The sequence below is a fragment of the Sapajus apella genome, unplaced genomic scaffold (genome assembly GCF_009761245.1).
Source record: "Sapajus apella isolate SASKATOON/1434 unplaced genomic scaffold, GSC_monkey_1.0 scaffold68, whole genome shotgun sequence".
Taxonomy (NCBI): Eukaryota; Metazoa; Chordata; class Mammalia; order Primates; family Cebidae; genus Sapajus; species Sapajus apella.
The window spans coordinates 4,650,468-4,670,518 of NW_022437008.1; the positions used below are offsets into that span (position 1 = coordinate 4,650,468).

Here is a 20,051-nt window from a genome sequence, read left to right on the forward strand (position 1 = left end):
GGATGTCTTGGGGCATTATTCTACCACTTCCTCTTATTGGTATCATTTATTAATTTTTTTTCTCTCAATCCTTTGACATAACGATATAAATTTTATACTACATTATTGAAATCAGCCTTTTACTTGGAATTTTTTTTTTTCTTTTCTTTTCTTTTTTTTTTTTTTTTTTGAGACAGTATTCTTCTGTCGCCCAGGCTGGAGAGCAGTGGTGCAATCTCAGCTCACTGCAACCTCTGCCTCCAGGTTCAAGTGATCCTCCAGACTCAGTCTCCCAGTAACTGGAAATACAGGTGTACACTACCACGTCGGGATAATTTTTGTATTTTTGTAGAGAAGGGGTTTTGCCATGTTGCCCAGGCTGGTCTCAAACTCCTGGCCTCAAGTGATCTTCCCACCTCAGCTTCCCAAAGCGCTGAGATTACAGGCGTGACCCACCATGCCTGGCTATGTCTTTAATAAATTTTATGCCAGTTAGACAAAAATTCATTAGAAAGCAAATATAAATTGGATATAAATAAATTGAATAATCATTATTAGTTCAAAAATTAGCTAAAATTCAGCTATAACCATCTGGGTATGGTACCTTTTTAATTGAACATACTTTAAAATAAATAAAATAAAGCATTTCATATGGTTATTCTGTTCAGATTTTCTACCTCTTAGTAATAATCAGTGATTTAATTTCATTAGAAAATCTAGTTTCCTCTACCATGGTTATAGAATTGTACATAACAGGCTCAAAATTCTTTTTTTTTTTTTTTTTTTTGAGACGGAGTTTCACTCTTGTTACCCAGGCTGGAGTGCAATGGCGCGATCTTGGCTCACCGCAACCTCCGCCTTCTGGGTTCAGGCAATTCTCCTGCCTCAGCCTCCTGAGTAGCCGGGATTACAGGCACATGCCACTAGGCCCAGCTAATTTTTTGTAGTTTTAGTAGAGACGGGGTTTCACCGTGTTAACCAGGATGGTCTCGATCTCTTGACCTCGTGATCCACCCGCCTCTGCCTCCCAAAGTGTTGGGATTACAGGCATGAGCCATCACGCCCGGCCTCAAAATTCTTTTAAACTCGGGGCTGGGCATGGTCTCACACCTATAATCCCGGCACTTTGGGAAGCCGAGGCAGGCAGATCACCTGAGGTCAGGAGTTCGAGACCAGTCTGGCCAACATGATGAACCCTTGTCTTTACTAAAAATACAAAAAATTGGGCCGGGCGCGGTGGCCTGTAATCCCAGCACTTTGGAAGGCCGAGGCGGGTTTATCATAAGGTCAAGAGATCGAGACCATCCTGGTCAACATGGTGAAACCCCATCTCTACTAAAAATACAAAAAATCAGCTGGGCATGGTGGCGCATGCCTGTAATCCCAGCTACTCAGGAGGCTGAGGCAGAAGAATTGCCTGAACCCAGGAGGCAGAGGTTGCGGTGAGCCGAGATCGTGCCATTGCACTCCAGCCTGGGTAACAAGAGCGAAACTGCCTCAAAAAAATAAAAATAAAATAAAAAAATAAATTAGTCGGGTGTGGTGGTGGGCACCTGTAATCCTAGCTACTTCGGAGGCTGAGGCAGGAGAATCCCTTGAACCTGGGAGGCGGAGGCTGTGGTAAGCTGAGACCGCATGACTGCACTCCAGCCTGGGCAACAAGAACAAAACTCCGTCTCAAAAAAAAAAAAATGTTTTAAACTCTATATCCATGGGTTTTTTTTCCTCTCATTTCTGATGTTTTTGCTTTATTTTGCTCTTAGCAGTCTTGTGTTTCATTTATCTTTCAGTACTAAATTGTGGATTTTTAAATTTTGGTCTAGTATTTTGTTTTCTAGTTTGTAAACTAGAAATACTTAAGAATTTTTTTTATTTAATAAAATGTAAAAAGTAATGTTTCACAATAAAGAAACGATAATGGCCACAAATATAAGGGACTACTTTTTAATCTAAAAGTCACAATTACACATTCTAGAAATAAACTGTTAACAATGTGTTACTAACTTTACAGATATTATTGCCCAAGTGTCTACGGTTTCTGTTATTTATAACTTTTTTTTTTTTTTTTTGAGACCATGTCTTACTCTATCGTCAGGCTGGAGTGCAGTGGCTTGATCTCGGCTCACTGCAACCTCCGCCTCCCGAGTTCAAGCGATTCTCTTGCCTCAGCCTCCCAAGTAGCTGGGACTACCGGCGCGTGCCACCATGCCCAGCCAATTTTTGTATTTTTAACAGAGACAGGGTTTCACCATGTTGGCCGGGATGGTCTGGATTTCTTGACCTCGTGATCCTCCCGTCTCCGCCTTCCAAAGTGCTAGGATTACAGGCGTGCCCAGCCTATTTGTAAAATTTTAAAATACAGTATTACATGGTTTATTTTAGTAGCACTTTTCCACGTCCTCAAGTATTTCTCAAATATACTTCTGTCATTAAATATCCTTCTGCAACTTAATCCTAAAATAATGACGTTGCATCCCACTACATTGCTATTCCGTTATTTCCACTGCAGACCCAAGGTTATCCCTCATCCTCCTCCAATCCCTTCTTCCGCATCATGAGCCGGTGACTGCTCCGCTAAGCCACATCCCCAAACCGCTAGGCCAGGTCATTTCCAAGACACCTTCCAGGAAAGCCTGTGGCCCGGCCCGAATAGAAATTAGTGACTTAAATGATAAGATGCCAGAAGACCTGGACTGGGAAGTGAATTCCCAGCACAAATTTAGCCACCCGGCGGCATCGGGATTATTGCACAGGTGAGTCAAGTCTCAGGTCCGGGCCGACTCCTATTTCGTGGTTAGGCCAGGAGTCGCCCTCTCGTGATCCCGCCCCAGAGTGCGGCTCCCTGTGGAGGGAACCCTGGGTGGTCTGCTCCCTGGCTTTTCACTGCACTTCTGAGAGGCCTCTGGGCGCACACACAAACTCCACTCCCCGACCCTGCGTTTGGGGCGACGGCGGCTGCAGCCGGGTTAACTTCGCGGACTCCGGAAGTCTTGGCAGCGGGCCGGGCCGCCCCCTACTGGGTTTGCGGTTACATTTTTCTGAATCCTCCACGGACCCACAGCCTATATCTAGCCCTTGGCGGCCACCTTTTGCTGCCTGGGCCTGTGTGTTCGGTCCTGGGAGGGTGCTCGGGCGCGGCTAGGTACTCTGGCCTCGTCTTCACTGGAGGTGTGGACCGTGGTGTGGTCCCGACCGCGGGCGGTCCCCCACCTCTGGACTACATTTCCCAGGGAGCCCCGCGGCCGAAAAACGCTGGTCCGCCTGAGTTGGCGGGAGTTGGAACGCAAAGGGCGGGAACGTCCCTGGCGGCGGAGCTTACTGGGTTGGGACGGACTCGTTTAGTTACAAATGCTGGGACGCCGAAGGGGCGGTGAGGTGTCCCGGCGTGGGGCTGGGGTCGTCTGGAGTTTAAAAGACAGGTGGCCCTCGGAGATGTGCGGGCGGGCTGTATGCCCGCGCTTCACTGCGAAGGCAAGTCAGGACTGTGCGTTGGGTAAAGGAGAGAGTGTCGGGGCTGTGCAGTCGGGATGGCAGGGGAGTGTCAGGGCCGTTGGCCCCCGCTCGGGAGAGGACAGTGTCGGGTACCGAGCCGGCAGGGAGTGTGTGTGGTGTGAGGCTGGCGTAGGAGCGGGCTGGGAATGTTAGGAGGTTTGGGGTATCGCGGCCTTGCGTCCTCCTGACTGGACTAAAAGTCCGTGTAGTTCTCCCCGGACGTGGATTGTGCGCCCAGCGTCAGGACCTCGGCGACTTGTGCCCGCGGTGCCCGCGGGGCTGTGGTGGGAGCCCTGTCCGCGCGGGATCCTGTGTGGCTGTGCACGTGAGTGTATGTGCACGCGCGAGCCCCATGGGGCCAGGTCGTCGACCCCACCTTTGGGAGGCCTGGGAGGGGGCGGGCGCCCTCGCTGTACATTCTGGGGATATGCTGGGCGGAGTCTGCCAGTGAATAAGTCCTGGCCTTCCACCCAAAACCCCAACTGGGGCTGGTCGGTAGGTAGTGAATCTCTGAATGGCCTTCCGGCCACCGGGCCTATCTCTGGGGTGGGTTGAGGGTGGAGATAGTTCTAGGGTTTGGGTTTGGGGAGTCCCTGCTATATCTACTCTTCTCTGTTCTTTCACCCTGTAGCCACCTGGCATCTAGGCCCATAAAGGTGCCCCCGGCCTAAAGGATAGGCGTTTGAGACCCTGTTGGCGGATCCACTTAAGCTGTGTCTTGGCGCCACAGACTTTTGGGCTCAGTGTAAGACGCTAGACCTGAAAGTTTCCCAAGTTAGGTCCTTATTTATGGAGGAAGAAGGCAACCGTCTGGGGAGCTCTCCCAAGATTCCTGTGTGGGCTTCTAAGGTCACCTGCGTTTCTTTGTGAGGATAACAGAGGGCATTGGGGTTGCAGCTTCTTTAGACTCCCTCTCAGTGCCTGGGATGGGGCAGGAGTTTGGCCTCCCAAGGGGTTCAGGGAAGGATTGCTGTCTTTCAGTTTCTTAACCTTTTTCCACCTCTTTTTTTAAGAACCCAGAAGAGGAGAGAACTGCTGTGCATCTGAAGGGATGGCGGAGGTAAGTTGCATTTGACATTTTCTTCTTGGGAAGGACTTATTGGTTTTCAGGACAGTGTCCTATTTCAGAAATTTATCCAAAAGATTTACATTCATGATTTGGAGAAAGGGGAAGAGGGGAGGAAACTGCATTTATGGAGCATTTTCCTAAAGCAGCCCAGGGCTGTCTATTTTGCAAATGTTGTCTCATCTGATCTAGAATTTCCTCTTCCTTGAATTTTGTTCATGCTCATAAGAGTGTTGACAAAAACCATGCGTCAGTGATTTGGCAGGGAAACTAAAGAACAGAATTAGCTTTTTCAGTCTCACTAATTTTGTTGTCCCCTCCATGGTCACATGCAATAGCCGTTTTGCTTATAAATTTCTTTTTTTTTTTTGAGACGGAGTCTCTTTCTGTCACCTAGGCTGGAGTGCAGTGGTGCGATCTCGGCTCACTGCAACCTAAGCCCCCCAGGTACAAGTGAGTCTCTTGTCTCAGCCTTCCAAGTAGCTGAGATTACAAGCACCTTTCACTAGACCTGGCTAATTTTTGTATTTTTAGTAGAGATGAGGGGTTTCGCCTTGCTGGTCTCGAACTCCTGAGCTCAAGCAGTTCGCCTGCCTTGGCCTCCCAAAGTGCTGGGATTACAGGTGTGAGCTACGTCACCTGGCCTGCTTAACCAATTTCTTTTCTTTCTTTCTTTTTTTTTTTTTTTTTTTTTTTTTGAGATGGAGTCTTGCTCTGTCACCCAGGCTGGTGTGCAGTGGTGGGATCCCTGCTCAATGCAACCTCCGTCTCTCAGGTTCAAACGATTCTCCTGCCTCAGCCTCCTGAGGAGCTGAGATTACAGGCTCAGGCCACCATGCCTTACTAATTTTTGTATTTTTAGTAGAAACGGGGTTTTACCATGTTGGTCAGGCTGGTCTCGTACTCCTGATCTCGTGATCCACCCACCTCAGCCTCCCAAAATGCAGAGATTACACACGTGAGCCACCGCACCCAATCTCAATTTCTTAGAGCCTGCAGTGTCTGCCTGTCCAGTTTATCTCCATATATTTTTATCTCAAGGTAGAAATAACCTGAATGCCCTCTTATGATTAAGTGATACACAATTTTTGCAAAAGTTTCAAAACTTGAAGGAGTCATTAAGAAAGTTTAAGTCACCTATCCCTCGTCCCTCCATCCAGATAGTCACTATTAATGTTTTCAAATTATTTTGTCTGCCCATATGTGTGATCATGTGATTTGTTTTTCAGGGTGGGTTCATACGACTAATAGAAGTAGCTAACTTATTGAGCATGAACCACTTAGAGTTGGACGTTCTTTACAGATGCGATTTTGTTTACACCACATAACAGCCCTATCAGACAGGTATGACTGTATTTCATTAATTCTCTGATGCACTTTTTTCCACATTTTAACCTCTCTGAAATCAAAAGGGGCTTTACAAAAATTCTTGGCAAGTCATAGTTTTATTGATGGCATTTATTTTCTTTCCTAGTACGTAAAGTTACAGTGGCTTTATAATCAGTGACACCTCAGACTTGATGAAATGGAGTATTATTCTAGTTTGACAACTGAGGAAATCAAGTCATTCACCTTAAAGTTACACAGTTAAAAATGACAGAGCTGGGATTTCTAACTCACCTACTGAGTTCCTTAAAGAATGCTATCTTTTTTGGTTTATTTTAAACAAGTTCATATGTTCAGCATATTTTCTCTTTAGCATTTATAAGTTGTTTTATAAATGTTTTTTCACAGCTAATCTATTTTGTGGCTTTTAGAGTCATTTAGTTTTTAGAAATATATTCAGATAAATAAACTCCTTTCTTTTTTTTTTTTCTTTTTTTTTTTTTTTTTTTTTTTTGAGACGGAGTTTCACTCATGTTACCCAGGCTGGAGTGCAATGGCGCGATCTCGGCTCACCCCAACCTCCGCCTCCTGGGTTCAGGCAATTCTTCTGCCTCAGCCTCCTGAGTAGCTGGGATTACAGGCACACGCCACCATGCCCAGCTGATTTTTTGTATTTTTAGTAGAGACGGGGTTTCACCATGTTGACCAAGATGGTCTCGATCTCTTGACCTCGTGATCCAGCCGCCTCGGCCTCCCAAAGTGCTGGGATTACAGGCTTGAGCCACCGCGCCCGGCCCTGCTTCTTTTTTCTTCCTGTTCTATGATCTTATGCCTTAGGGCCTCACTCTATTGTCTTTTGCCCTGTAAGAGTAGATACTATGTTGACCTGATTGGGCTCCCTAGCTCCACTTTTACTCTTTGCCAATAAGATAGTCCAGTAATGGACTAATCTTTTGTTCAGTGGCTCCCTGTTACTTTCAGGGTAAATCTCTAACTCTTTGACATTCATTGCATATTTACTAAAAAACACATTCTGCATTTAACAGAGCACGAAGCCTCGTATTGGAGTAAGGTGGTGAGTAAGGATGATGTGTTTAGTCCTGGCAGGCATAACCTGTCATTCAAAACATTTCCATCCTGATCCACAGATCCCTGGGGAGTTCTCCAACATCACCTCTCTCTACTTCTCTCCCAGAACCCCTCATCGGTTATCCTAGGTAACTTTCTGCTCCTCAGAAACACAGGATGCAATTGGTCTCCCTTCTTACCTCCAACTTCTGCTCACTCTACTTGGAATGCTGCTCAGTCTGTTTTCTGCTTGTTGGAATTCCATTCCTTTTCTGAGTCCCAGTTAATCTTCTACATGTTATGTGAAACTTTCCCCTACCCCTCAACCTACATAAGTCACTATTTCCTCATTTCCTATAGCAAGATTCTTCTTTTAATTGGAGGCAACATATCCTGCTTTAAAACCCATCAGTTAATTCTTTTCACCTGTCAGGACAAGTATAAATGTCTCAGGATCTCATCCTTCTTTTCAGCCTCATCTCTCTTCTCCCTCTCTGACTCTACCCTAGTCGCGTTAAACTACTAGCAGTTCTCAGAATACAGAGTCTGTCTCATGCCTCCATTGCACAAGAAACACAAGAAGGGCATTTATCCCTTACCACCTCTTTCTCTGGGTTCTATTGAATCTAGGTCAAGAACCATTGTCTATGAAGCCTGTGTCCGTCTTATGGTTGGGCTTGATCCCAATTACTGTATCTCTTAATCTCTTACAGTCCTTAACTGTCTTCTTTTTTCCTTTCTTTTTTTTTTTTTTTCTTTTTTTGAGATGGAGTTTTGCTTTTGTTACTCAGGCTGGAGTGTGATGGTGCAATCTCGTCTCGCTGTAACCTCTGCCTGCAGGGTTCCAGCTATTCTCCTGCCTCAGCCTCCCGAATAGCTGGGATTACAGGCATACACTACCATACCTGGCTAATTTTGTGTTTTTTAGTAGAGACGAGGTTTCTCCGTGTGGGTCAGGCTGGTCTTGAACTCCTGACCTCTGGTGATCTGCCTGGCCTGTAACTTTTTAAAACTTCTTTTATTAAATATTGAATAGTAGAACCTGTGTAACATATTAAGGGGGACTGAACACCCATGTTAAGACGTGGAATGTTAATGTTAAAATTCCCATGTGTGCTTTGATCATCCCAATCCAACTCCCCTTCTGTAGCTGTCAGAGGTATCTGTTATTCTGAATTTTGTGTTTTGCATTTCCTTTTTTTTCTTTACAGTCTTAACCATATGTGTTTATTTTCCTGTTTTAATTTGATATAAAGAAATCATGTTGTTTGGATTCTTCTGCAACTCTATTACTTGTCTTCCAGCGAGTGTTCAAGAGATTAATTCACATTGCAAACTTATCCTACTGTATAGCTATGCATTGTATGAACATATTTTTTCATGTGTATTGTGTACATTACTCCTGTGAACATTCTTGAACTCTTCTTTTTGTATACTGTGCAAGAATTTCTGTAAGTATGTAACTAGAAATGGACTTGCTAGGTCATAGGTTATATGCGTTTTCAACCTTACTACATATTCCCCAGTTGTTTTCTAAAGTGTTTATTATACTCATTTACAATGCCTGTTACTTCATATCTTCACCAACACTTAGTATTATTAAACATTTAAATTTTTACCTACTTGGGTATGAATGGGTGTATATTATTCTGATTTCAAACTTGCATATTTTGGTACTAAATGAGGTCGAGCCCCCCCACCCCACTTTTATGCTTATTGGCTTTCATGTTTTCTCTTCTCTGAAGTATAATTTTATGTCATTTCTCATTTCTCTATTGATTTTTATATTTCCAGGGTTTTTGTTCCTTTTAATGCTTTGTATGCATATCTTAAATATTGTGGATTTTCGTCCTTGTCAGTTATATGTACGGTGCATGCTTTCTAACTTTAAATGATGGTAGAAATTCTCAATTTTAATGCCATCAAATTAACACTATTTATTTACATCTTGTGTATGAAATCTCTCTTCTCCTAAGAGTGAAGATATCCTCCCTGTTTTCTATAAATGATTTATTTTGCCTTTTAAGTTTAAGTCTTTAATTCACTTGGAATTAATTGTAGGGGGTTATGGTATTTCCATTTGGATAACTAATATCTGAAACATCATTTATTGAAAAGTCCATTGTAAAAGATTAGGCAAACTGCAAGGTCTGAGGGAACAGTTCCTACACTCAGACACCAGCTACAACTTAAGGGATTCCTGCGACCACTCTCACTTCAGACCAGCTAGCTACAAATTCAGGTGTTTCCACCACCATCTGTAGGTGTAATAATTCAGTAGAGACTCACAGAACTCACCGAAAGCTGTTATATTCACAGTCACATTTATAACAGGGAAAGGATACATTGGGTTGTATTACCCTCCCAGTATTGATGTTTGGCAGTACACCCAGAGTATTGTCAACCAGAGAAGCTCACTCAAGCTTCAGTGCCCACAGTTTTTACTGAAGCTTCATTACACAGGCATCATTGATTGAATCATTTTCCATATGCATGAACTCAGTTTTGCTTTAAAGATAATAATACAGCTGCTTGCAGAAGACAGTAGTTACACAAAGATTATCCATTCTCTGTCACAGCTCTTGAAGTAGAACACATCTCCCCCACGATTTTTTCTTATTTTATATATAAACAAGTATTGTACCTAAGGTGGACACGTTCCTCCTCTTGCTTCTAGGAACAGTTTGCTCCATCTATGGAGTAGCCATGCTTTCATTCCGTTACTTTGTAATAAACTTGCTTTCACTTTACTCTTTGGACTTGCCCTGAATTCTTTCTTACATGAGATCTAAGAACCCTCTCTTGGGGTCTGGATTTGGACCCCCTATCCAATATCAATAGCATATTAATGTAATTTCAGCAGTGTTCTATTGTGGAATTGACTCTTTGGTTTCAAGCCTGGCCTCCTGAGATGGAAGAAATCCAGGGCCAGGTGCAGTGGCTCACACCTGTAATCCTTAGTACTTTGGGAAGCCGAGATGAGTGGATCACTTGAGGTCAGGAGTTTGAAACCAGCCTGGACAATATGGCAAAACCCCATCTCTACTAAAAATACAAAAATTAGCCACATGGGGTGGCAGCCACCTGTAATCCTAGCTGCTCAGGAGGCTGAGGCTGGAGAATTGCTTGAACCTAGGAAGCAGAGATTGCAGTGAGCTAAGATTGAGCCACTGCATTCCAGCCTGGGTGACAGAGACCCCATCTCAAAAAAAAAAAAGAAAAGAGGCCAGGCACGGTGGCTTATGCCCATAATCCCAACACTTTGGGAGGCCAAGGCAGGTGGATCATGAGGTCAAAAGTTCGAGACAAGCCTGGCCAATATGGTGAAACCCTGTGTGTACTAAAAACTAAAAAAATTAGCTGGGTGTGCTGGCACATGCCTGTAGTCCCAGCTACTCACGAGGCTGAGGCAGAAGAATCACGGAAACATGGGAGGTTGCAGTGAGCCAAGATCGTGCCACTGCACTCCAGCCTGGGCAACAGAGCGAGACTTCATCTCAAAAAAAGAAAGAAAGAAATGCAAAATGGAAATGTCTTCTTGTCTCCCAATATTTGAGAAGGAAACTCCTCTGAGTATGGGTAGAAACTGAGAATAACAGTTATCCATAGTTTTGATTGCTTTTAAAGGCAACTTAAGACATTTCAGATGTCAACATAGATGACAAATACAATGAAAGTGTAAAAACATAAAACTGGAATGTACACATAGGCTAACTAAATGAGGAACAGAAGGACCAGAAGAAGAGATAAAGACTAGCGATTGTATACAGTGTTTATTTTGGCTGTCTCTAAAATCTCATTAAAATGACAGTAAAGGAAAGAACGTATAAAATAAAAACAGGATAGGAAATATCAACACATTTTTGGAAGATGAAATACATAAAGAAATCTGTCAATTGATAGTACAGTGAGCTTAAACAAAAGGTCCTGCTAAAGAGATCTTCATAGGGAAATGAGATGTTTTGTACCACAAAATACCAGAAAAGCTCCCAGCAATCTCATGGCAACAATACTGATGACAGTAGGACCAACCAGGCTGGTGCCTAAAATCTCAAGGGAGAAAAATCCTTCTCTGATTGAAGAAACTGTAATCCAAGAACATAAGGGGAATGATCTTGCGTTTTTCTCTGCTTACTGATTGGTCCTGGAGGTTCACATGAAATGTATGGCAGAATAAAAAGCAAGGAGGCCAGGTGTGGTGGCTTACACCTGTAATCCCAGCACTTTAGGAGACTGAGGTGGGCAGATCAGTTGAGGTCAGGAGTTCAAGACCAGCCTGGGCAACATGGCAAAACCCCGTCTCTTCTGAAAATACAAAAATTAGCCTGATGTGGTGGCACATGCCTGTAATCCCAGCTACTTGGGATGATGAGGCATTAGAATCTCTTGAACCCAGGAGATGGAGGTTGCAGTGAGGTGAGATTGCATCACTGCACTCCAGCCTGGGTGACACAGTGACACTCCGTCAAAAAAAGGGAAAGACAAAAGAGAAAAAGGAAGGAAAGAGAAGGAAGTAAAGGAAGGGAAGAGGGCATAGCAATGCAAGGGCCTCACCTTTCTATACAGAAGACAGGAGATGGTCTCTAAGTTGGAGTGTGTTGGGGAGATCAGAGAGGATAAAGCTCAAGAAATCAATCCCACAAAGTTAGGAACTCCAGAAGTTATCTCCAAGCTGTGTATTCATGAATCTGACTCTAAATAGCATACTGAGACTGAGAATTAAAATACAGAGTAGAACACTGCCCAGGTAGACTGGCCACAGGGTGGCATAGACATGGAACAGCTCTGTGACAGCTTTGAAAATTGAACTGATACTGAAATTACAGAGCACAGAAGATGAGTAGGAGGAGATTGTGGCCTGAGTCTTATTGGGTTGATTGCCTGCTAAACCAAAAAGTGACTTAAATCAAGACCCAGAGAAACATAATAGTCAAAATGCCCAGAATACAATTAAAAAATTACTAGACATCAAACGAAGAAAATAATGTCATCTCATGGGGAGGAAATAATAAAAAGACATCAATCCTGAGATGACACAGGTGTTGGAATTATTAGACAAAGACTTTAAAGCCGCTATTATAACCAAGCTCTAAGAAAAAACACACTTGAAACAAATAAATAATCTCCACAGATAAATGAAAGATGTTAAAAATATCCAAATAGAAATTTTAGGTCAGGTGCAGTGGCTCATGCCTGTAATTCTAGTGCTTTGGGAGACAGGCGGCAGATTGCCTGAGCTCAGAAGTTTAAGACCAACTTGGGTAACACAGAGAAACCCCATCTCAACTAAAATACAGAAAATTAGCCATGTGTGGCAGTGTGCACCTGTAGTCCCAACTACTCAGGAGGCTGAGGCAGGAGAATTGCTTGAACCCAGAAGGTGGAGGTTTCAGTGAGCCCAAATCATGCCACTGCACTCCAGCCTGGGTGACAGAACAAGAATGTATCCAAATTTTTTTTAGAACTGAAAAACAGTAACTGAAAAAAATTCACCAGACATGCTCAATAGCAGAATGGATGTGATGGAAGAAAGACAGATGAACTTGAAGGTTGATTAATGGAAATATCTGTAAAATAGAAAGAAAAAGGATTGAAAACAAGAACTTCAGGTTTCAACACTGACATGTAGAGCTTGGAAGTTACCCTTCCAAACAAAAAGGCTGGACAAACTGAAAATCAACTTTCCTTGGATTCATTAGAAAACTGAGGTTGCAGAGCAAACGAGCACCCTGAAATGTGAAGAGACAGGCAAATTCAGAGCAAGACAGTCAAGATCTGTTTGCCTAGATTAAAAGCTATGGGAGCCCTAAATGTGTAGGAACAGTTAAATAGTAATTTTGGCAAATTGGTGGAGTCTGTGTCATGGGAAAGACCTTACCAGGACCTTGTCGCAGACCTTGTTCCTGGAGGAAGGGCATTTCTCTCCTTCTACCTCCCTCGAGCCTGTCTTACTTATGGTGGAGGTGGAAGAATCCATATAAGAGTAAACACTCAGGCTGGGTGCAGTGGCTTACGCCTGTAATCCCACCACTTTTGGAGGCCAATGGGGGTGGGTCACGAGGTCAGGAGCTCGAGACCATCCTGGCCAACATGCTAAAATCCTGTCTCTACTAAAAAAAAAAAAAAAAATTAGCTGGGTGTGGTGGCATGTGCCTGTAACCCCAGCTACTCCGGAAGCTGAGGCAGGAGAATCCCTTGAACCAGGGGGCTGGAGGTTGCAGTGAACTAAGATTGTGCCTCTGCAACCTCCAACTCCCTGGTTCAAGTGAGTATACTCCAGCCAGGCAACAGAGCAAGACTCTGTCTCAAAAAAAAAAAAGCAAAGAAAAGAATGATACATGAGCTGGGCATGGTAGCTCATACCTGTAATCCCAGCATTTTGGGAGGCTGAGGTGGGAGGATCCCTTGAGTCTAGGAGCTCAAGACCAGCGTGGGCAACAGAGGAAGACCCTGTCTCTACAAAAAAAAAAAAAAAAAAAATAGCCCTGGTGGCACACACCTATGGTCCTAGCTACTCAGGAGGCTGAGGTGGGAGGATCACCTATACTCAGGGAGGTCAAGGCTGCAGTAAGCTGTGATTGCACCACTGCACTAAGCCTGGGAAACAGTGAGACTGTGTCTCAGAAAAAAAAAAAAAAAGATGCATGGCCAGGCACAGTGGCTCACACTGGTTATCCCAGCACTTCGGGAGGCTGAGGCAGGCAGATCACTTGAAACCAAGAGTTCAAGGCCAGCCTGGCCAACATGGTGAAACCTCGTCTCCACTAAAAATAGAAAAATTAGCTGAGCGTGGTGGCACACACCTGTAATCCCAGCTACTGGGGAAGCTGAGTCAAGCAAATCGCTTGAACCCCAGGAGGCGGAAGTTGCAGTGAGCTGAGATCATGCCACTGTACTCCAGCCTGGGCGACACAGCAAGACTGTCTCAAAAAAAAGAAAAAAAAAAAAAAAAAAAGATACATGAAAGACTGAAAGGAGAATGAAAATACAATAGAATAAAATAAACAGATATTGTCTCTATTTAATAACAATTAATAATGACCTGTTTCTATTCCATGGTATAGTAGGATACTTTTACTCTGTGTCTTTTTCCAGTAATACTTTTTTCAGCTACCTGCAGTCTTTAAGACATCATTATTTTCTTGTGTGTTGGTAAAAGAGAATACAGTCAAACATGTCGGGTGGTGGCTCACACCTGTAATCCCCGAACTCTGGGAGGCTAAGGCAGGCAGATCACCTGTTGTGAGGAGTTCAGGACCAGCTTGGCCAACATTGTGAAACCCCATCTCTACTAAAAATACAAAAATTTTGTGTTTTTACAAAATACAGTGGCAGGCATCTATAGTCCCAGCTACTCGGGAGGCTGAGGCAGTAGAATTGCTTGAACTCGGAAGGCAGAGGTTGCAGTGAGCTGATATTGCACGACTGCACTCCAGCTTGGGTGACAGAGTGAGATCCTGTTTCAAAAAAAAAAAAAAAATTCACTTTGGCTTACACCTCTGCTCTCATCAATCCTACATGATACTGATTCTTGGTGGCAGCCCAGTGTGATGCCATGGAGTTGTTTCCCCTAACAGAAGTCTTGAGAGTGGACTATATACAGTTTTATTTACAAGCAAGAGCATGTTTTATGTTTTCAGATTTGTAGGTGATCTCTAGGGCCCTGGAATGTAGATATGTCTTTGTTTCCTTGGGGACTTTGACCACCAGACAATCTAACAATGTGATTAATGAGGGCTTTGGTGTGGGCCATGTCAGTTTCTACCCCTGGAGGAATTGAAGACTCAAGCTATGCGCCTGAACCTCCTGGCGGAGTTGAAGATTAATGACCAGCCACCTAGGTGGGATGTGATCAAGACCCAATAACAACTGGGGACTAAAAGCTCAGGGAAGCTTTCCTGGTTGGCAACACTGCATATTGTCACACATTGCAGTCAGAAAGAGGTAATGCCATCCATGACTCCGCAGGGAGGGGAGGGCTGGAAGCTCCTCCACGTGTGGAGCCCTCCTGTACTTTCTGCCTGGCGAGTCTCTTTAGCTGATTCTAACCTGTATCCCTTCTCTAATAAAACTAACCATAAGGCCAGGTGCGGTGGCTCACGCCCTTAATCCCAGCACTTAGGGAGGCCATGGCGGGTGGATCACTTGAGATCAGGAGTTCGAGACTGGCCTGGCCAAGATGGTGAAACCCTGTCTCTACTAAAAATACAAAAATTAGCCAGCATCGTGGTGGCCCCTATAATCCCAGCTACTCAGGAGGCTGAGGCAGGAAAATTGCTTGGACCCAGGAAGCAGAGATTACAGTGAGCTAAGATCACAGCACTGCACTCCAGCCTGGGTGACAAAGCAAGACCTCGTCTCAAAAAAAAAAAACACAAAAACTAGCCATAAATATATCACTTTCCTGAAAGTTCTGTGGTTCTAGTTAATTTCTTTTTTTTAAGACAGAGTCTTGCTCTGTGGCCCAGGCCGGAGTACAGTGGCAGAATCACAACTCACTGCAGTCTCTACCTTCTGGGCTCAAGTAATCCACCCACCTCAGCCTCCTAAGTCATTGGGCATCAAGTAAAACGGCGACTGAACAAAACTACTTATATAGGGTATATATAAGGTATATTAGGGTCTATATACCCTAAATCAAGAAGAAGCATTACACTAAATGTTTAAATAATATGCAATTTCCATTCAATTGGGAAAATAAGGAAAATGTCCACTGTCCACCCTAATACTCAACTTTATTTTGAAGATTCCAGTGACTGCAATAAGAAATGCAAATACAATAAATATTGAGGGGCTGGGCACGGTGCCTCATGCCTATAATTCAGGCACTTTGGGAGGCTGAGGCGGGTAGATCACAAGGTCAAGAGATGGAGACCGGCCGGGCGCGGTGGCTCAAGCCTGTAATCCCAGCACTGTGGGAGGCCGAGGCGGGTGGATCACGAGGTCAAGAGATCGAGACCATCCTGGTCAACATGGTGAAACCCCGTCTCTACTAAAACTACAAAAAATTAGCTGGGCATGGTGGTGCGTGCCTGTAATACCAGCTACGCAGGAGGCTGAGGCAGGAGAATTGCCTGAACCCAGGAGGCGGAGGTTGTGGTGAGCCGAGATCGGGCCATTGCACTCCAGCCTGGGTAACATGAGTGAAACTCCGTCTCAAAAAAAAAAAAAAAAAAAGAAAAAAAGAGAGATGGAGACCGTCCTGGTCAACAAAGTGAAACCCCGTCTCTACTAAAAATACAAAAAAAAATTAGCTGGGTATGGTGGTGCACACCTGTAGTCCCAGCTACTCAGGAGGCAGGAGAATTGCTTGAACCCAGGAGGCAGAGGTTGCGGTAAGCCGAGGTCACGCCATTGCACTCCAGCCTGGGTAACAAGAGCGAAACTCCGTCTCAAAAAATAAATAAATAAATAAATATTGAGGAAAGTTATTTCTATGTGCATGTCCATGACTGCATGGCAGAAAACATAAAAGACTAAAATAATAATTTTAAAAAAAGAAGTATCTAGTAAGGCTGAAAATTAAGAGTATCTAAGTGTTAAAATGCCAGTAAAACAATAAACACCATAACACAATTTTAACACAAGCCACCTTAAAAGAAGGTAAATTCAAGATTTATAAATGTTTAATACCTAAAATGATCAATACCTAAAATATTTTAAGAATCCTGAAAATCAATAAATGAGATAATGCAAAAGGAATAGAGCAAATGCATCATTAAAAAGCACAGTGAAGAAAACACGATTGGCCAATAAACACAAATGAAAAGATGCTTGACTCAGTTGTAATCAGGATTTTTTTTTTTTTTTTTTTGAGACAGGGTCTGACTCCGACACTCAGACTAGAGTGCAGTGGTGTGATCACGGTTTACTGCAGCCTCAACTTCCCAGACTCGAGTAATCTGTCCACTTCAACCTTCCAAGTAGCTGAAACCACAGGCACATGCCACTACATGTGAATATTCCAAGTAGCTGAAACCACAGGCACATGCCACTACATGTGAATAATTTTGTAGAGACGGGGTTTTGCCATGTTGCCCAGCCTGGTATTATACTCATGGGCTCAAGCAATCCTGCCTTGGCCTCCCAAAGTGTGGGGATCACAAGTATAAGCCACTGTGCCTAGCCCAGTGTAATAAACATTGAGACTGATAGCAGAGGTAGGGAAATACGAATGCTCATGTTCAATGATCGAAGGGATTCAAAACAAACTGGTGGAGCCACAATTTGGCAATAAGCAGTGAAGCTGAACATGTATACAGCCTACAATGAACAATTTCATTTCTAGGTAACACCTTAGATTCTTGACTCTTTAAGGAAATCAGGAAATACACAAAATGGTATTCAATATAGCATCTTTATTACCTCAGAAACTCATTTATGTCCTTAACCATCATTTAAAATAGTATTTAAATGTGTTTAATACAAACATATTGAGGATTGGGCTGGAATTTTTTTTTTTTTTTTTTTTTTTTTTTGAGACGGAGTTTCACTCATGTTACCCAGGCTGGAGTGCAATGGCGCGATCTCGGCTCACCGCAACCTCCGCCTCCTGGATTCAGGCAATTCTCCTGCCTCAGCCTCCTGAGTAGCTGGGATTACAGGCACGCACCACCATGCCCAGCTAACGTTTTTGTATTTTTAGTAGAGACGGTGTTTCACCGTGTTGACCAGGATGGTCTCGATCTCTTGACCTCGTGATCCACCCGCCTCAGCCTCCCAAAGTGCTGGGATTACAGGCTTGAGCCACCGCGCCCGGCCATATTTTCTATTCTATAGAAAAGCACTAACCCTCCATTCAACCAGGTAACTACTTTCAGAGCACGATGTGAGCTGCAAAAAATTGCCCTGACTTACTCCTGCCCAACACATCCACTCACCATAATGTCTAAAATTAAATCCATGAAGACATTCATTGTGGTTATGGTAGCATCTATGAAAACAGTTCCTATTCCAGACATTGGGACTGAGAGTTCCATAATAAATTTGAGATACACTCAGTTAAATAAAAATGTCTTTACTACATCTTTGACAAACTGATAATGGATATTTTGAATTCCTCAAAAGTAGTTTTTTTGTTTGTTTGTTTTTGTTTTTTTGAGACAGTTTCACTCTTGTTGCCTAGGCTGGAGTGCAATGGCGCAATCTCGGCTCACCGCAACCTCTGCCTCCCGGGTTCAAGCAATTCTCCTGCCTCAGCCTCCCAAGTAGCTGGGATTAGAGGCATGCACCACCACGCCCAGCTAAATTTTGTATTTTTAATAGAGACAGGGTTTCACCATGTTGGTCAGGCTACTTTTGAACTCCTGACCTCAGGTGATCCGCTCACCTAGGCCTCCCAAAGTGCTGGGATTACAGGCATGAGACAACGGTGTCTGGGCAAAAGTAGATGTTTTATGCCTTGCTTCATTTGCCTATTTTCCCAAGAAATCTTTTTTTCTAATACCATCAAGAATTAGTATTCCTTGAAGCAAACTTCTGGAGAATATTGAATTTAGGGCCCAAACACAGGCCTTCTGGAGGTATTTGGTGCTTGGAAAAGGAAACACTGACCTATTAGCAAAGAAAGATTTTGTAATAAATTGTAAATATACTTCATTTAGAATCGTGAAGAACAGAATCGTCATAATGAAGGTGGTGTAGATTTTACTTTCAGAAGCTATCTTCATCTAATTTTTATAAGGATTATTTTAGCTGTGTAGAATTAACTGGTAAAATCTTCAAGATTATCAAAGTTTTTATAAGTATCAGATTTTTTACTTAAACAGGGAGTACACACACACACACACTTTTTGTTAATCTTTTGTATTTTTTGAGACAGAATTTTGCTCTTTGCTCTTGTTACTCAGGCTGGAGGGCAATGGCGTGATCTCGGCTCACCACAACCTCTGCCTCCTGGGTTCAAGCAATTCTCTTGCCTCAGCCTCCCCAATAGCTGGGATTACAGGCATGCGCTACCATGCTCAGCTAATTTTTGTATTTTTAGTAGAGACAGGGTTTCTCCATGTTGGTCAGGCTGGTCTTGAACTCCTGACCTCGGGTCTACCCGCCTTGGCCTCCCAAAGTGCTAGGATTACAGGTATGAGCCACCGTACCCAGCCACTTGGCTGTTCTTTACTTGAATTGGTTTCATTTTGTTGTTTCCTTTTTCCTTATGGAAATGCAAATTCATTCCCTCAACACATACATCTGTGTGACACAGGCCTGGTGTTGCTGCTGTGGATAAGTGAAGAAGATGAGGACTGTGCCCAGAAATAAGATTTCCTTAGCACATTACAGGGCATTAATTTCTCACTGAATAGAACTTTAACGGTATAGGGCCGGGCGTGGTGGCTCAAGCCTGTAATCCCAGCACTTTGGGAGGCCGAGGCGGGTGGATCACGAGGCCAAGAGATCGAGACCATCCTGGTCAACATGGTGAAACCCCGTCTCTACTAAAAATACAAAACATTAGCTGGGCATGGTGGTGCGTGCCTGTAATCCCAGCTACTCAGGAGGCTGAGGCAGGAGAATTGCCTGAACCCAGGAGGCGGAGGTTGCGGTGAGCCGAGATCGCGCCATTGCACTCCAGCCTGGGTAACAAGAGCGAGACTCCGTCTCAAAAAACAAAAAACAAACAAAAAAAAAAAACAAAGAACTTTAACGGTATCTGACAAGGTTAGATGTGTAGGCATCTCATTGTCATTCATTTCTATGTAGTCTATAATTTTGGTTTTGATTTTAAACATTTTATTATTGAAATGTCAAACACATACAAAAGTGGAAATATTAGAATAAATTTCCATGAACAAACCACTCCACTTAATTATCAACATGTTGCCAATTTCCTTTCCAGCTTTTTGCCAATTATTTTTCTTTTGCTGTAATATTTTAATGCAAATGTGTCTATCTTCATTTCATAGTATGTATCTCTAAGACAGGATCTTTTATTTTTTATAATCATATTGACATCATCCCTAACCAAATTAATATATGTAAATATCATTTAATATTTAGTCCATGTTGCCGAGTGCAGTGGCTCCTGCCTGTAATCCCAGCACTTTGGGAGGCTAAGGCAGGCAGATCACGAGGTCAGGAGTTTGAGACCAGCCTGGCCAATATGGTGAAAACCCGTCTGTAC

General features: G+C 43.5%; 1 long non-coding RNA gene across 1 annotated transcript; it reads left to right on the plus strand.

Moving 5' to 3' along the window:
- Window positions 1-18,958: 18,958 nt before the first annotated feature.
- Window positions 18,959-19,685, plus strand: LOC116530909. The gene is made up of 2 exons (XR_004260174.1): window positions 18,959-19,243; window positions 19,567-19,685. It is a non-coding gene; the product is annotated as an uncharacterized LOC116530909 (long non-coding RNA).
- The last annotated feature ends 366 nt before the right edge of the window (window positions 19,686-20,051 follow it).